Source organism: Notamacropus eugenii, chromosome 1 (assembly GCF_028372415.1).
Source record: "Notamacropus eugenii isolate mMacEug1 chromosome 1, mMacEug1.pri_v2, whole genome shotgun sequence".
Classification (NCBI taxonomy): Eukaryota; Metazoa; Chordata; class Mammalia; order Diprotodontia; family Macropodidae; genus Notamacropus; species Notamacropus eugenii.
The window spans coordinates 616,670,302-616,689,665 of NC_092872.1; the positions used below are offsets into that span (position 1 = coordinate 616,670,302).

The window sequence follows — 19,364 nt, forward strand, 5'->3', positions numbered from 1 at the left end:
GGCTTGCCATGTGTCACGTAGCTAATAAGCATCTGAGACCACATTTGAACTCAGATCTTCCTGACTACGTCTGGCTGTCTGCCTCTATTCTAATCCAAGTTTTCTTATAAATCCTTCATAGAGGATTTACAAGGGTATTCCCAGGGCTAAGTTATATAGGAAGGATCCACTGTTCTGTTACTAACGTGTAAGTCATTATCAGTGATAAGCCAATGTTAAATTAAGCCTATTAAGATGGTCTTTACGAGACAAAAAAAAAATTTTAAAAATTGAATAGACACACCCCTGTTCCCTCTGACACAACCAGAATTTCTAGCCCTGTTTCATTCCATACCCAAACCATTAGGTGTCAGCTCACTCAGGGTGCTGACTTGCAAGAGGAAGTACAAACCTCAGTGAAATGAATGGTCACGACAGCCCTGATGGCTTCACATCTAAGGGCGAGGCAGCTCTCTGAGCCCCTCTTTACACAGAGCAGATGACTCCTGTTGACCAATCCAACGTCTTTACCAGCCTGTCCCCTGAAGGGAGTGGCCTTAGGTGTTGTGGTGACAAGCAGTAATTTATAAAGCCTGGAGCTGGGAAAGAGGATCACTGCTCATTGGAGGATCCTGGGGTATGGTGGGAAAAAGCATCGGGATGGGGGGATGGGCATCAGAGGACCTGGGAAAGAGAGGATCTGGGTAGAGACAGAGAAAATGTAAATAGTTTGAGCAGTGGCAAACGGAATCTGAAGGTAGTGGACAGAGCTTTGGGTCCAAAGTCAGAAAGACCTGAATTCAAAGTTAGACTTAGATACTTACTATGACCCTGGGGAAATCAGAATCTTTGTCTGCCTCAGTTACCTCAACTCTAAAATGGGAATAATAAAAGCATCCACCTCCCAGGCTTGTGAGGCTCAAATGACATCATAATTGTGAAGTGCTTAGCATGGTACCTAGCACATACTTAATAAATTCTTATTCCCTTCCCCCTTCCAGATTTATTTTTAGTTGTTAAAACTATTTGTAGAATACCTAGTGGAACTGGGAAGTCCATTGTTGAGATGCCTTTGATTCACTTAGGATTCATATTTAATGACCAATACCTTCTATCATTTGACCTGGAAGAGTCCTTAGGAATCATCAGACCTGACACCTTCATTGTGAAATAATGAACCTAAGGCCCAATGAGGGGAAGCAACTTAGCCAAGGTCATATAGCAATTTAGCAGCATCCCTGGGAGTATATTGTTGGTCTCCTGACTTCTACTTCAGTGATCTTCCCACAAAGAGAGAAGGCTTGGCTTCCAACTTTTATCTCCCTTTCAGCTACAGGTTGGCTTCATGCAAAGGTGTGGAAAGAGCGTGGTCAGATATTCCAAGGTGTGCTGACACACCCTGGGACAAGCATTCCCAGTAACCCTTCCTCTATGCTATGCAAGTCTCCGAATTCATGAAGGAAAAGTGTTTGAGCAACAGAAAAAGGTTTCTAAAAGTAGTTGAGCAAAAATAAATCAAAGTTTTCTTCAGCTGAAGCTACCAAGTAAACAACTATCTAAAACTTCGGATTTAGAGAAGGGTTTAGTACATTGCTCTTGAAGACAACTAATTTTGAGTTCCAAATTCTCTGCCTCCCTCCCACTCCTTCCCCACTCATTGAGAAGGCAATATGATATCAATTATACAGGTGAAGTTGTTTCTTTCCTTTAATGGATAGTCTTCCCTTTCTTCCCTGATGCTAGAGGCGCAATGATATAAAACTGTTTTTGAATACTCTTAGGAATAGACTTTGGCAGACTTTCACTTATAAACTATGACTCAAAGCTATAATCAAAGGTCATTCTCTATCTTCTAGCCCATAAGAGGTTATCCTGATACCAACCACCACCTCATTACCTTCTGGTGAAGTACTTTCAATTTACCAAAGGTCACAGCATTTCTGCTTCAAAGGTAATAATTTCTTCTGCCATCTTGTAATGACATCACCAGGGAGGTTAAGAGACTAGAAAGGGAAGAGGAATATCATGCCCATTCCTTTCTCACAAAAAAGAATTTCACAGAACAGGGAGTAGGGACCCATGCATTGCTCCAAGTCTAGGGTTTTATTTTTCATTAAACAATACCAATTAGATTGAATGAGAAGAATTTTTTTTTTAATTTGTACAGTCAAACTTGGTTACAATGAACACATTGTCATGCTAACCTCATTGTTTTGTCTTGATAAAGTCTCACTGCCTCATCTCTGAGAAACAAATCCCAATGGCATATATCAAAAACTAGGTGCATAGACTAAACACCCTCTGAGAAAGGTAAATAGAAATTAATGATAAACAGGATGATATAAAGTTGTAGGAAATTGTCTGGTATGGTGCTCCAAAATCTAGGGGGGGAGTCAAATATGCTAGTCTTCTCTTCCAAACATTAAGACCTGGCTGGCACATGACAAAGAAATTTAGGAGAAATAATCAACTGTGAAGAACTACAGGTAGTGTTGAAGAAAGACAAGTAATACTAAAGAAAGAAATTAGAAAAAAGGCAGAGAGGAAAATGCAAATAAAAAATGAATTCCCATGGCATATTATTTGTCACGCAAAATTAGAAATTCTTAACATTAAAATGGGAGGAAAAGACAAAGCTAAAAAATAGCCTTGAGATGGAAGGTGACAATTTACTCACGAAAGAGGAAACTACTCATTTAGTTCAGATTTTGTTGACATAGATCCATTTCCTCAAAATAAAATGGAGGACAACTTCCTCATTCATGAGAGGAATCCTCACTAATAGAGATGTAAACAGATGAACCATAAATTACAGATGAGTTCTACCTGGAAAAGACCTTAGAACTATTTAGTTCAATCCTCCCATTTTACAAATGAGGAAACTGAGGCTCAGCCAGGTAAGGTGATTTGTTCAACATCACATAGATAGCAGGGGCAGAGTCATGGATTGAACTCAGATCCTCCGGTTCATTATGATTTCCACTGTGCCACAATACCTGAGTTAATTATGGGGATGCAAAAATATAAGTAACTGGATGGGGCAGCTAAGTGGTGCAATGGATACTATGGATGCAATGGATAGTCCTGAAGTGTTGGGCCTGGAATCAGGAAGACTTGAATTAAAATCTAGCCTCAGACACTTACTAGTGGGGTGACCTTGGACAAGTAACATAATCCTGTTTACCTCAATTTCCCCATCTGTAAAATGAACCGGAAAATGAAGACAAACCACTCTGGTATGTTTGTCAAGAAAACCACAGATAGAATCACATGGCTGGAGTGACTGAACAACAACAAGGAAGGTAAGAGATTTAGAGCTGATGTTCAGATGCCTTCAAATATAGCAATGGCCCCAAATCTTATGGGATTATGTTTCCAACCCAACACAGCCCAGAGGTCACCCAAGGTCAATGTATCTATCCTGAAGAACTTTACACTAGAACAACCTCAGAAATGTGATGGGAAAGAAAGAGAAGACAAAAAATTGGCAAAATAGGAAGAGAGACCATAAGTCTAATAGTAATGTGCGAGGCTTTGTGGTTTAGTGGAAAAGTAGTAGTTTTGGAGTTAGAGGATCAGAATTCCAATCCACCTTTGTCATCAACTACTTGTATTATCTTGGGCAAGTTATTTAACTTCAATAGTCTTCAATTTCATCATCTACAAAATAAGGACATTGCAGAAGGTGACCTCCAAAGTCCTCTCCAGTTCTAAATAGATAATCATTTTGTAGTTCTTGGCTTCACCTTATATTTCAGCCCAAAGCTAATAATCTGAAATGGGATTCAATCACACTTATGTGATTGAATAGGTACCATGCATTCAAGGTATGATTAATAAATATTCATTGAATTAAATGTTATGAAAATAAATATAAGCAATCTAGGTATGGGCTTTAGAGACCTATTAAAGGGAAGAAGAATACGAAAAATAGAATCATATACTTCAATCAATCAACAAGCGTTCATTAGGTACCTACTATATCCCAGGCACTATGGTATTTCTTGTTCAGTCATTTCTCAGTCATGTTCGACTCTTCATGACCCCATTTGAGATTTTCTTGGCCAAGATATTGGAGTGATTTGCCATTTCTTTCTCCAGCTCACTTTACAGATGAGGAAACTGAGGCAAACAGAGTAAAGTGACTTGCTCAGAGTCACTCAGCTAGTAAGTGTCAGAAGCCAGATCTGAACTCAAGAAGATGAGTCTTCCCAACTCCAGGCCTGGCACTCTGTCCACTGTGCTACCTGGCTGCTCACTATTGTATGTGTTGAAATATAAATCCATGAATGAAGTAATCTAAATTCACAAGAAGTTTATATTCTAAGGGAACCACCAACAAGGATATAATCAGCACATGTTGATATAGATATATAGTATTATAGTAATATATAGTATTTTATATTAAATAATACATTATATATTTATATATCCTATATAACGTACAGTATTTATTCTATAGATAAAAAGAGAATAAATGTAAGATAATTTAGGAGGGAGGGCACAAAGATTTGAGATCAGGAAAGACTTTACTTGAGCTACATCTTGGAGAAAGAGAGGAATTTTATGATGTGGAAGTGAAGAGAATGTGCATTCCAAGCACAGGGTAAGATCAGTGCAAAAGCATGGACATGAAACTTGAGTGCCATGTTTGAAAAATAGACAGAAGGGCTTTTCAGCTAGCTCACAGAGAATGAGAGGGGGAGTTGTCTGGAGTGACGCTAGAAAAATAGGTTGACACCAGGATGTGATGGGTTAAAAAGCTGATCAAAGGAGCTTATATCTGATTCTAGAGGAACTAGGAAGCCACCAGAGTTTGTTGAGTAGTGTAGTGACATGTTCTTTTTCTGCACTTAAGGAAAATCACTGTGTCAGTAACTGGAATGGAGAAAGACGAGTCAGGAAGATCGACTAGGCTGTTGTAAGAAGTGATGAGGGCCTGAACTCAGATGGTAGCTGTGTGACTAGAAAGAGTTGGGTGTGAAAGATGCCATGGTGGTAGAAAAGGCAGGAAGTGGTAAATGAATGGATAGGCAGGGTGAAAGAGAATAAGGAGTAAAGTTATGAAACTAGGAGTCTACAAGAATGGAGGAGTCTGACGGAAATAGGGAAGCATGATGGAAGGGGAAAGTATTCAGTGAGCAAAAAATATTCTTTCTCTTATCATCCTATTGAGTTTAAAATGTTTCTAGGACAGCCAGTTTAAAAGGTCCAATAGATGGGTGGTGAATAGGCAACATGATTTTGTGGTCAAATCATAAATAGAATTATTCAGGAGCCCCCTAATCCATTCCTTTCTTTTCCTTAGAGCAAAGTGGAGACTTCACTGCAGAATGATGAGAACTAGAAGTCCTCAGAAGGTAGATATTTCATTCTCAGGGTTAGGCTTAACTCCACAAAGTATATTGGGTAAATTTCTAGACTCTTTCCACTAGCATCTTAATTTCTTAGTTACAAGGTTGTTTTCCACTCCCATCACTGCCCTTCCCTACTCAAAAGGAATAAAGGAAAGGAGAGGGAAGGAAAGAGGGCAAAGGAAAGAAAGAAAATAAATGCATATTGATTGAAAATTTAAAAAAATTTTAAGTACTCCCCACCCTTTAGTATAGTCTTCTGAAAAGTCAGAAAAATGTCTATTTACTCTGTGGATTAATATAGCCTTACCATGACGGACGTTTAGTAAGACCATATAGTATAAAAGGAACAGTGTTGCTAACTAGAAGGCCATAATTCTGGATTTAGTCTTTCCATTAACTTAATATAGGACCTTAGGCAAATGGCTTGACCTCATTGTATCTCAATTTTCTCATCAGCCATGTAAAAATAACATTACTTATTTCAGGATTTATTATGAGAATGAAATGAAATAATAGATATGAAAGTGTCATACGAAGCTATCTGTTATTTTCCAATACTGGTATGTTGCTGTGACCAGGTACAGGGGTGGGGAACCTGTGGCCTTGAGGCCACATATGGACCTCTAGGACTGAATCCAGTATTGAGGTACTGTGGAAAGAACCTCAGCCTTAAAGTTAAGAAGTCCTGGGTTTAAGTCTTGCTTCTGACAATGTCCAGTTGTGTTACCATGGGCGTGTTTATTTAACTTCTCAGTGGCCCAGGTAACTTTCAAAGACCATAAATTCTAGATAAATTGCTTCTGGTCATTGGTCAAAGAATTTTCCACATCAAAAATTCCCTATACAGATGTAATCACAGATCTAGACCACACCTTTATCTTCTTCGTTTCAAACAGAGATGGGAAAGTGAAGGAAATAAACACTTATTAGGCACCTACTATGTACCAAATACCATGCTAAGCATTTCATAAATATTATCTCATTTGAGCTTCACAAGAACCCTAGGAGGTAGGTGCTATTATTATCCCCATTTTACAGTTGAGGAAACTAAGGCAGAAAGAGGTTAAATAACTTGCCTAGGGTCACATAGCTAGTATCTGAGGTTGGATTTGAACTCACATCTTCCTGGTTTCAGACCCAGCACTCTAACCACCATTATTGCTGTTTGTCCTTTGCTCTCAAAGAGTACCATAATGTCAGGGAGATGATGCCATGACATGCAAGTGAATTGGATGTAAGTGAGGAAGGGCTGTGCAAGGTTACCAGCCTTCCTTTCTCTTCTGGAGCCATCTAGGTCCAGTGGCCAGATAGAGATCAAGATGACTACCACCTAGCTGGCTCAAATAGTGTTAGATTATAAATTTAGAGGTGGAAGGGATCTTAGAGGTTATCTAGTTTAATAATATCACTTTACAGATGAGGAAAATGAGGGCCAGGAAACTCAAGTGATTTGCTTTAGGTCCCAAAGCCAGTAAGTTACAGAGCTGAGTTTCAATCCTCCAGACTCTCCTGAGTCTAACATTTCAGTATCATTCCTAAATAGAACTCAGTACTTCCATTTTTTAAAGCACTAACATATGTTTCTTTTATCTGGAATTTAATTAGAAACCCAGTCATCAGCACAGGACAGCTGCTGAATGTGTAGTATAAAAGACAATAGTATTCTCATTTTTAAAGTCTCCATTCAACAGGAATTCCACTTCTTGCACTAAGGACTTTCAAATACATTTCCTGATGCCAAAGGTATTCATTCTTTCTCTCTTTTATGAAGAATTCACTGTCAAGTGAGCAGCATATATTTGATATATGTAACTTTCAGTGTTGAAAATCAGATAAATCTACTAAAATGAAATAAAAAGCTAGTTAAACAAAAAAAATCAAACTGTTCATTGTTTTTTTAATCAACTTTACTGTACTAGGATTTTACTCTGTATTCTTATTTCCACTTTTCATTTTCTCTTAGTTTCTCCCTCACCCTCTTTTTATCTTTCCTTCTACAGTCAGGATTTTCACTAAATAAATACCCAGCATGAGTTAGCAGGGAGTTATTAAGTTAATACCTGCTTCTCGTACTTGAAAGGGTACCCAGTATCTTTGAATTCTCCAGGGAGGTTTCAATCCAAACATCCAGGATGTATACTTTAAGAACTTAGTAATGACCCCTCAGAACCTCCACAATGAACACTGTGAGTATATAATAAATAACTTGGTCTCTGACAAATTCAGTCCTGGGGACTGGCCTGCCCACTCACCTAGAAAGCTGTTGATTTGTGTTTCTCCACTTGTATCTCTCTTACGGCATCTGTCATAAGCTGCCTTGTCTTCTGCATTTGTCAGAATCCCCAAATTAGATTGTAAGCTCCAGCAGACACCAACTGTGTGCTCATTTTTATATTTTCTTTCAGCTATTCGGCATAAGCAAGAGCCTCTGAGGCACTGGTATAAAATTCAGATAGATACAGGGAGGGCTGGTAGGGGTGACGAGGCACTAATCCACACAAAAAGATGCCTGTAACTGCATATTGGCTTAGTTTTAAATGTAACATTATCTATGTTTTATTATATTTTTATTTATTTGTTTAAATATCTCCCAATTACATTTTAATCTGGCTCGGAAATAACTCAAGAGGGTTGCACCCACATTTGACTCCTCTGATCTAGAGGCCTTTGTCCTCTAGGGAATCCCTCATGGATGTGTACTCTCAGCCATGCCTCCTCAGTGACAATTGCCTACACCTTTAGGGAACTAATATCTTCATGTTTAAACTTAGCTTGTATCAAAACAGAGGATTATCAAAGTTATCATAAGATTATTTTAAGGAATCTTCTGTAATTTAGACATTTCCCATTTTGTTGGAGAATAACCTTAAAGGAAATTTTAATTCTCCAAATCAAATACTTATTTTTTGATGGTCAACAAACTATAGGCACAATGAGATCTCATATTATTTGTACTTTCCTGTAAACTATGGGAATATATATATGTATATATGTATGCATATGTGTGTATGTGACGATAAACACATCTGCTGTGGAATATTATTTGCAAAAACCTGCATACTCCCTACTTGTACCCTCATCAAGGATGCCATCAATGTATAAGTGGGTTTTCCTCCTAAGAGTTTTGTAGATATAGGAAAGTAAGATAAAAATACAGGTGGGTAATTTTTAATATTATTGTGGTCACCTTTAGGAAGTAACAATAAGGTCTTATTTCTTTTCGAGTCTTTGGTATAATTCTCTCTTTCAGATACTTTGAGAGCCGATTTCTTCATATCCTAGAAACTAAATTTCCTCCAGTGTGGGCCTCCCCTTTTTATACTTGGTTTATTTAGTCCAGCTGCTTTTTGTTTTTGTGTGTGCCATTTCCACTTTCTCATACATATGTCAAAATCTCACATGATTCATTGACAGATGTGACAACAATTCAGACCATCAATATCAAGAGGCATAAAACAGTGAGTTTAATGTTCACTAAACATGTTCAGTATTGTCATGGAAGTTGCTCTTTCCAAACATGAGAGGGATGTCCCACAGATGGTGAAGTCCTCCATATGCACTCATTTGGGGATGACATTATGTTGATTGCAACAAAGTCCAGAATATCACAATGAGATTCATAAACACACAAAAAAACCCAAGTGGATGAAAAATGCCTATTGCCTGGACTGTGATACACAGTTGGATAGATAACTCATACAACTTATCCATAAATATCTAGATCCTGGGTAACACCAAAGCAAACTTAGAATTGAAGAAGGCTTGTATTGCCTTGGAATAATTAGACAGTGCTTTTAATGATTACACACTTTTCCCTGGAACAAAGGACTATCTTTTTTTTTTTAACATCAGTATTATTCTGGTGATAACTTTGGTGTAAATCAGAGAATACCAAAATCTCCAAAGAATTCAAATTTCAGGGTACCCAAAGAGAAATAGAGAGGTACATGGTGAGTATAGGCAATCTAAAAAATTACCAAAGATGAATGGCACAGGAGAAACTGCCTAAGAATATCATTAGACAGCAAAGAATTGGAAACAAAGTAAGATACCTGCTGACTGGGAAAGTCTAAACAAACTGCGGGACATGAATGTAATGGAATATTGTTGTGCTATAAGAAATTAAGAATATGATGAATACAGAGAAGCTTGGAAAGATTTACATGAACTAAGCAGAGACAAGAAAACAAAATACACAATGACCACAACCACGTAAATGAAAAAGAACAACCACACACACATGCACACGCTAAAAACAAAAAGCAAACCAACAAACTAATATGAATGTTGCAAAATTCCAAAGAAGCATGACTCTAAAGAAGACTTGAGAAGACAATTCCACCTCACCCCATGAAAGAAGTGGGAAGTCCACAAGAATGGTACACTGCACATAGTTTTAGACTTATTTTTCATGTTGGCAAGTTTTTCTGATTTCTCTCTTTTTTTAATCTTTAAAAATATTATTATATGGGATGGTCTCTGAGAGGAAGAGAAGGAAACACATTGAGGGGATTATTGGTCATTTAAAAACAGTAACAAAAACTTATTTAAAAAAAGAATATCATCAGAGAGTTATATGATTGGAAAATGAGGTGATCCAGTCATGTTACAAGAGCAAAGGATAGCCAGTGGATGATCTTTTTGTTCCAATGGTATCTGTGCAGCATCAAGAGATTTGGAGTAAGGCTGTAGTATGATTTGTGGAGTCTCTGTGGCAGATTTTTCAGAAGATAAAAGTTGTATGTGATGAGAAGTATGAAAGGGTTAACATTTCCTATACTAGAGGAAGTAATAATAACTGACATTAGGACTTTAAAATTTGCATAGCACTTTGTATACATTATCTCATTTGTACTTCACAATGCACCATCACTCTAAGACACCCCTACAGGTATTATGTGGGAGCAGCTGAATGGTGCAATAGATAGACCATGAGCCAGCAGGCAGTAAGACCTGAGTTCCAACATAAGGCACTTACTAGCTGTATAATCCTGGGCAAGTCACTTAATCCTGTTTGCTTCAGTTTCCTCATTTGTAAAATGAGCTGGAGAACGAAATGGCATCCCACTCCAATATCTTTGCCAAGAAAACCCCAAAAGGCATCACAAAGAATCATTCATGACTGGAAAAATGACTCTACAAACGTAGGTATTATTATTCAACTTGTACTGTTGTAGAAACTCAGATTGAGTGGTTAGATAACTGACTTATAGTCATATAGCTGGTAAATATGGGACAGGATTTCAACCCAGGTCTTCCTGACTCCAACCGCAACTCTCTCACTACTGCGGAACATTGCCTTTACATCACCATTGATAAGATAGAAGATGCACTAAAGTATGGCAGTCCCCATTACTCACCGTGGGAGACTGACCATCCCCATAGCCTGGAGTTGGTAGGTCTGCTAGACCACAATTAGTGACCACTGTTCTAGAGTGGCCTGCCTCCTATCTGAACAAAGAAACAAAGAAGTAGAAAGAGAACAGGATACTATTGGCAACAGACAAAATAGACTTTGAGAGAAGAGTTCTACCCCAAGACTCTTTGAGAAAATATACAAAGGATCATCAAAATAATTGAGACAGTTATTAAAAAATGCTATCCAAAGTTTTCTTTTTTTAATTAAAATTAAGAGGAAAAAAGTATCATGGTGTCATAAAAATGGTAATTCAGTGACTGTTGAGCTTGTGTTGTCACACATTTACTAATTTATTTAGCTCTTGTTTAGACTGAAGTAGGTTTGTTTTGGAGATTTATGTCCTTGGAACTGAAAATGTTAAGCGTAAAGAAGACCGAGGAGGAAACAGAGCTGTATCTGGGAACTGCTGTATCTGAGACAAGCACCACCAATTGTAGGCCACGGAGGGGGCCCAGAAGGCACCCTTGGTGGGTGGATGGGTTACACGAAGGAGCTGACAGAGTCTCTGGGACATCCAGAGGCCACTGCTGGGAAGGCTACAACCCAACCTCACCCCAGGAAGCAGGACATCTGGTTGCTTTCTATTTTAAATAACTATTCTTGAGAATTTGGCATCCAAGCCATCTAATTCAAGGAGGAGGTGGGAGTAAAGTAGGAGTAGTCTCCCTTATAGCAAAGAGACAGATGCATTTGGAGAAATGGATAAAAGAAGAGGGGGGAATGGGAATGAGCATTTATAGAGAACTTTTTATGTGCCAGGTACTATGCTAAGTACATTTTATAAATATTTCTTACCACAACCATGTGAGGTCGGTGCTGTTGTTACCTCCCCATTTTACGGTTGAGAAAAGTAAGGCAAATAGAGAAGTCAAATGACTTGTCCAGGGTCACACAGATAGGAAGTATCAGAGGCTGGATTTGAACTCAGGTCTTCTTGATTCCAGGCCCAGTACTCTATGCACCGCACCAATTAGCTGCCTAAGATTGGAAAGCACATGGTAGATGTTTAATAATTTTCCCCATACCTTCAATGAATCATGCTAGAGGTAGAAGTCTCATTAGGGATCATCAGCCACTTCATTTTAGAGTGGGCCCTTGCAAACTAAGGCCCCACTGAAGGGAATTAAATTTCCCAAGGTCAAGGTACATTCATCTCTCACTCAAAGTGAAACTGAGCTGAAGAAGAGTTGAATGTGGCAAATACACACATATATATTATATATGTATATAGAGAGACACATAATATACATGTGTATATACACATATGCACACATATATAGATACATGTATATACATACACACATGTACATATATACACATATGTATGTACATACACATATGTACATACATATGTCTATCTATCTGACTTACAAGCTGTTAGAACTACATATGTCTATCTATCTGACTTACAAGCTGTTAGAACTACAGAGGGGCAGGTGAGTGGCACAGTGGTTAGAATGTTCAGTCTGGAGTCTGGAAGACTCACCTTCCTGAGTTCAAGTCCGGCCTCAGACACTTACTAGGCTGTGACCCTGGGCTAGTCACTTAACCCTGTTGGCCTCAGTTTCCTCAAATGTAAAATGAGCTGAAGAAGGAAATGGCAAGTCACTCTAGTGTCTTTGCCAACAAAACCCCAAATGGGGTTCCAAAGAATCAGATACGACTGAACAATAAAGCTAAAGAAGACCTCAGATACCGCCTCATCCAACCCTCCCATCTTACAGAGGAGGAAATAGACTTAAAGCTACCATCAGAGTAAGGACAAGAACGAGCATCTTCTCACGCCAAGCATCTTCAGCTAGATCATTAAAATACTGCTTCTCTTGAGAGTGGGGTGGGGAGTGGTCCCTAAGCTACAGCTGTCTCTTACAGAATTATGGTCCCCTGTCTCCTCCTACAGGACAACAGTTGGATAGGGAAGGAGCATTCCCTCAGTATTTCCAGATGCTTCCCAGACCCAATCTTAGCCCACTCCCTAGGCTTCATGTGGAAGCAAAATTTGAGATGGGGAGAAGGGAGGATAAAACTTTGAGGGAAAGAAAATCCCATGATGGAGTAGGAAAAGAAATCCCCATGTAGGGATGGACTTCCACCAAGGACCACCAGGCAAGGACTTCCACTGAGACTAAAGGAAGGAAAAGAAGAAAAACAATTGTTAAGCGCCTACTATGCTTTAGAAATTTTTATCTCATCTAATTATTATTAGATTATTATTATTATACTGGGGGAATTATTATACTATTTTCGTTATTATTCTCCTCATTTTAGAGTTGAGGAAATTAAAACAGATGGAATGTAGTTGTCTTGTCCAGAGTCACACAGCCAGTAAGTAACTGAGGTCACATCTGAACTCTGATCTCTGACTCCAGAGCCAACACTGTGCCACCTAGCTGCCTCATGTCTCTTTCCAGCCTCATTCTGCCTTTGTTATTGTTGTTCATTTGTTTCAGTTGTGTCCAGCTGTTCATAACCTCGTAAGAGGTTTTCTTGGCAAAGACATTGGAATGGTTTACCATTTCCTTCTCCTGCTCCTTTTACAGATGAGGAAACTGAGGCAAACAGGGTTAAGTGACTTGCCCAGGTTCACTCAGTAAGTATCTGAGGCTGAATTTGAACTCGATACTTCCTGACTTTAGGCTTGATGCTGTATTCACTCTGCCACTAAGCTGGCCACACAACCCCTGTTCTCTAAGTGAGAGGGTATAGGCTACATCCTAAGTCATGCCGGTCCTTGGCCTGCCATTCTCCTCTCCCTTTTCCTGGAGGAGAACATGCCATGAAGCAGTCCCTAATCTATTGGCTAAAGGGACTGACTAGCTAGACCAGCCCTCCCTCCTTACTTCTAGGGCTGCCCAAAGCTCATGTCCACCTAGTTAGCTGTGGTCTCCATCTTTTCTCTGTCTTCTCTTAGAGGAACCCCACAAGATGCAGCCAAAATTTGACCATCCCCACTCCTATTCTCACCAACCTGTCACCCTGCTAGGCCTCATCACTAGACTCCCCAGAAGTTCCTTCCTTAGAGGACCACAAGTACTTTCAGTGACCTTTTCAACTTCCCACCCTGGGGTAAATTTCCTATCCCTCCAGACTGAAATTCCAGTAGTCCTAGACTCGTTATGATTGGGAGTAGATAAGACTTAAGAACATGATTGCTATTGTCAAGTATTTAATGGACTGTCATAGGGAAGTGCCATTACACTTGTTTTACTAGACCCCAGAAACAAGAACTGGGAGAAATCAGAGGAACATACAACCCTCCCTCAGTCATCTGCGTTCCTTTTCACTAGAGTCATCCCTTGATTCACTTCCTAAAGAGTCCTATTCACTGAACGGGTGTTGCCTCGCTCAAAGTATGAAACTGCAACAACCTTAGCTTAAAGAGCCCACGGTCTCGCATTGCATCCTGGGCCACCTCTATTTGTCCTGATGAATATCTGGCCACTGGACCCAGATGGCTCTGGAGGAGAAAGTGAAACTGGTGACCTTGCACAGCCTTCCCTCACTCAAATCAAAGTCAACGGCAAGTCATGTCATCATCTTGATGTCATGGTCCTTTTTGAGAAGGAAGGACAGACAAACCACAACCACACACACAACACAAGCCTTTTCACTAGCCATTCCCAGGTGCCTGGAATGCACCTCCTCCACAGCTCAACCTCCTGGAATTCATTGCCTTTAAGATGGTGCCCAAGCCTCATCTTCTATATAGAGACTTCCCTGATCTCTTCAACTACTAGTGCCTGGCCTCCCAAATTACTTTATATTTAAAATCTTCGTGTTTTTCTTCATTTATTCCCTTTAGATTTTTGTATACTCATATATAAGTCTCTCCAGACTTTGGCCATGGATATGCATCCACCAATTTGCTGCTTTCCTCATTAAAGAGCAGACTCGTTATAAGGAGGCATTATTTCACTCTTTTTATCCCCAGTATTTATCACAGTGCCAGACACATAAGCGATTAATAGGTGTTTAATAAAGAATTATTGATTAACTGATTTGAGCTTGATGCAAGGGAAAACTTCCTAACAATCCAAGCCATATAGAAGTGGGATGGGTTGCTCTGAGAGGGAGTCAGTTTCTCCTCATTAGCAATCTTTCCACTGAGGCTGGATGATGAAATGAAATATTTTTGTATTCCAAATTTGCATTGGCTCAGTTGCTAGTTAGTATTTGTGCCAATCTTAATCATATGTGTAACTGAATTCAATGTGAATGTAATTTTTGATTACATGAAAGAGCCTTACAATAGTAGGTTCAAAATCCAAGCTCTAATTATCAATCAGTAAACATGTATTAAATGCCTACTATATGACAGGCATTGGGCTAGGTACTAGGGATTCCAAAGCAAATAGGAAATAATCCCTGTCCTCAAGGACCTTAAATTTTATTAGGGGAGGCAAGAAGTCTATAAATAAGAAAATATAAAATATATTCAAAACAAATAAAAGGTGGAGAAAGGGAATAAGCATTTATGTGGCGCCTATCATATACCAGGTACTGTGCTGTGTTTATAAATATTATTTACTTCTCACAAAAACCCAGGCAGGCAGGTGCTATTACGTATCCTCATTTTATAGTTGAGAAAACTGAGGCAAGTAGAGTTTAGGTCACACAGCTAGTAAGACTGAGGCTGGATTTGAAGGCTTCCTGACTTCTGGTCCGTCCACACGGCCACTAGTTGTCCCCAATACAAGCTAACACAAAAAATTATGGAAAGAAGGGTACTAGGACCGTGAGGAATCTGGAAAGTCTTCATGAGTCTTAAAAGAAACAAAGGCTTATAAGAGATAGGGGGTGGAGGAATGGGGGTAGGGAAGCAGAGATATCTTGGGCCAAGGCGCTGAAAGAGGAGGGTATCTTGAGATGAGAAGGAGCAAGAAGGAAAATCTAGCAGAAGTTTTGAATGTAGGAAAGGAAGAGAGTGATGGTTAATAAGGCTGGAAAATAGGTTGTTTATTTTATGCAAAATTGAATGAAATGATTCACTGGTCTTTTCAAGATGCCTTAAAAGCTTTCAGTATAGAAAGATAAAGGTTAAGGTGGTTTTTCCATGGTGTTCATAAATACAAATACATGGAATTTGAATTGTCTTCTTTTGGATATTGGAGGTACAGTCAACAAATATTTATTAAATATCTACTGTTTGACACGATGGGGCAGCTAGGTGGCACAGTGGAGAGGTTGGGCCTGGAGTCAGGATGACCTGAGTTCAAATCCAGTCTCAGATACTTACTAGCTGCATGACGCTAGGCAAGTCACTTAACTATTTGTCTCAGTTTCCTTATCTGTAAAATAAGCTGGAGAAGGAAATGGCAAACCACTCCAATATCTTTGCCCAGAAAAACCAAAAAGGGGTCACAAAGAGTCAGAACAACAATAACAATCTCCAGACACCATGCTAAGCACTGGGTAAAGAAGACCACCAAGCAATGGAAGCCCAACTATGACTCTCCTTTCTCCTTTTCTGATCCCCAAAGGCTAAGTGCCTAGAAACTCTCTACTATAGAGCTTAATACACCATTTCAGATTTTTCTCCCATTTTCCTATTTCCCCATCAAGAGTGGGGAGATTTTTTTCAATCTAGGGCCATTGAGTGGAGGCTTATATTGGTTAGGGTGGAGGGTACACAGAAACAATTGAAGGTCACACAAAAGACAACCTTATTTAGTTTTATTTTTTCTCAGAGCAATACAAGAGCTTCAAAATCACTTATTTTTAAAAATTGCAAAAAGAGGTTCATGGATTACTTCTACCCACTCAAAAGTGGATTACCTTTGTTAGATAGGATCACTTCTCAACTGGCAGATTCAATTAGAACTAGATATGAGCAAGACCTAGACATCCTCTTAAAGACAATAGATGATGTCTCAATTAGGTGCAAAGAAAATCTGTGCTGAGTCGGTGAAGGACTTGGCCATGCCAAGGAGCTTGTATAAATGCAGGAGAGAGTTCAGCTCTTCAAACGTCATAAGTCTGAGAGAGTAGAGGGAGTTGAAACATCAAGAACTGAGCTGGAAAGAATCGACAGCAAAGGGGCAACATGCAAAAGAAGAAAGAAAGTTGGCAGAGAAGAGAGAGATAGAGGAGGGCCTTTGGCCCTTTAGGATCTCAGAGTGCAAAACTTGGACTGATGCCATCAGTTTTACCTTCCTTCTCAAAGATCCAAAGTTCTAAAAAGAGGTCAGTTCTTTCCCCAACTTCCCCTTCTGGTATTTGTCTATTAATAGACACTGTCAAATGTTAAAAACATTTTTGCTTACATGTAACTGAGGGAAAAAATTAAATGTAAATTTAAAGAGGACACTGTAATATAACTCCTTTTCTTCTTTACATAAATGTTTCGAATAACATGAATTTCATCTCAACCACAAAGAGGTCAGGGGTTAGCTAGAGATAAACCTAATTATAAATTAAGGCAGAGAGCCAATCCTCTGCTGGGGATTTGGAGTCATTATACTCCTAACTTTTTGTTTTAATTCCCTAAAGCAACAGAGGAAGGAACCATATGAACCTAAGGACAACTGTATTACCCCTAGCCTTAAAATAAGCTACTTATTGTAGCAAGGTATTACACACATATAAAACTTTAAAAAAAAGCCAACAACCACACAGCCAATGCCATAGTTATGTCTAGTTAAGAAAGCATTGCAGGGAATAGGGGAAATGAAACAGAAAGGAGAGATGAGAGATGATAAGGTGGTGGGAAGAGAGAAAAGAGGCAAGAAAGGGGGGAAGGAGAGAGACGAAGGGGGAGAGAGAGATACGGGAAGAAAGGGAAGGCAGGAAGAGAAAAAGAGAAGGACTTAAAAAGTTCTGAAGTAAATTGCTTACAATTCAGTTTGACAGTTGGGTTTTAGTGGTTTTTCATTGGACAGCTTTGTAGTATGCAAAGTTGTATAAGACAATCCTTGCAATCAAGACGTCTAAAAAGTATTTTTTCAATCTAGGGCCATTGAGTGGCCCTAAACACACACAAATACCTTCAGTTCAAGGCAGCATGTGAAAAGTAAATCAGTTTGGCTGGATTTTAGACTCCATTAAGGAGAGTGATGAATGAAGAGCAGGTTTGAGTAAAGCTGTGAAGTACTTTAAAAGCCAAACAGGAATTTGTAGCTATCCTAGAACCACAGGAACCACTGGAGTTTAGTGAGCTGGGGAATAACGAAGTAGGTGCTTACATACATGAGGATCACAGGTCTAGAGCTGGACCTCAGGAACAATATAGTTGAACTTCCTCATTTAACAGATGAGGAAACCAAGGCCTAGAGAAGGTAGGAGATTTGTTCAAGGTCATACAGGTCATGCGGCATTTGAATCCAGGCCCTCTGGATTTACAGGCAGTGTTATTATCTTAAGTTAAGGTTTGAGGGATTGGACTGCATAGTGATAATATTATGCATTCCCATCATTGGATGAGTACTATTCAGACAACAGACATTGATGCTTTCAGTAAGAATTGATCTAGATCCCTCTGCTGTCCCTTTCCATTCTGAGATCCTAGAATTTTGATTCTATAATGTGTTGTTCATTAGTTGAACAAAATATAAGGAAATGAAATGAAATATTTTCCCAAATGTTTTCATTTTTCTTCACATTCCATCCTTTCTGGGTTTTTTATTTTTTTCTCCTCTAAATTCTAAGCCTGTCTTTTAATGTCATACCTTTATGGCTTTTGATAATGGAGAACTGTAAATTAAAGGGCAGACTAAAAGCAAATAGTCAACATTTAGGACACAGAGTAGAACTGAAGAGAGTGACCTGATTTTAAATGCCTTCTGAATGAGTCAAAGCTCAGAAAGGTCCTGTTTCAGCCACTACCCTTAACAGCACTTAGACGTTAAGCTGTAAAGTTTGCAAAGTGTATTTGATCTTCACAACCACTCACTGAAGCAGGTGCTATCACCCCCATTTTACAAGAGAGGAAACTGAGACTGAGAGAGGTTAAGCGACTTGTTTAGAGCCACATATCTGGAACAGAATTTGAACTGTCTTCCTGCCTCCCAAGTCCCGAACTCTATCCTCTGCACCACTGTTCCTAACTTTCATGGAGGTCTGGAATGGATGAAGGACTACCCCAGATAAAAATAAGTGTCTTAGGTACTGAAAAATAGTAAGGGAAGTAACCACATCAGAGAGTCGTAAAGGAGTGACTGTGAGAGGACCTCCCTTAAATTGCTAGTTTTGGAAGCAAGGGAAAGGTTCTCCTTGCTCCTTTCAGACCCAAATCCCCGGGGTTGCCCCTTTGGAGTCAGCGTCCATGCAGTCAGATACTTGGGGCTCAGCAGCGCAGAGGCGCCTGGTGCCTGCGCGAGCAGTTTGGGACTTTGCAAGAGGCAGGGGTGGGGCTGCGAGCTCCAAGTCATCTGGGTGTGTGGGACCCGTCCGGGGAGGCGCACGCAGGGACAGGGTTTTGCTCCTTCAGCTTTCGGACTTTAATAACATCGTTCCTGCCAAATTCTGCTGCCGCCGGCACCGGTCTCTCCCCCTCTCCCAAATTCGTCATTCCTCTGACAGCCCAAACTGAAAGACAGAGGTGCTTGGGTCGCCCTGTGCAGGTGAGTTCGGGATTACAGGTGGAGCCGGGGGTGGAGAGAGTTAGAGGGGAC

General features: G+C 39.6%; 1 protein-coding gene across 7 annotated transcripts in view; it reads left to right on the forward strand.

The window, feature by feature from the left end:
* Positions 1-18,960: 18,960 nt before the first annotated feature.
* SH2D4A (SH2 domain containing 4A) overlaps positions 18,961-19,364 on the forward strand; it is a 114,961-nt gene continuing 114,557 nt past the window's right edge. For 2 of the 7 annotated variants that reach the window (XM_072635008.1, XM_072635007.1), the window contains exon 1: positions 19,017-19,313. The gene's annotated coding sequence lies outside the window, so the exon portion shown is untranslated. Of the gene's footprint in view, positions 19,314-19,364 lie in introns of all 7 variants that reach the window. The other 5 variants (XR_011972634.1, XR_011972635.1, XM_072635013.1 and 2 more) reach the window with 5 other exon arrangements.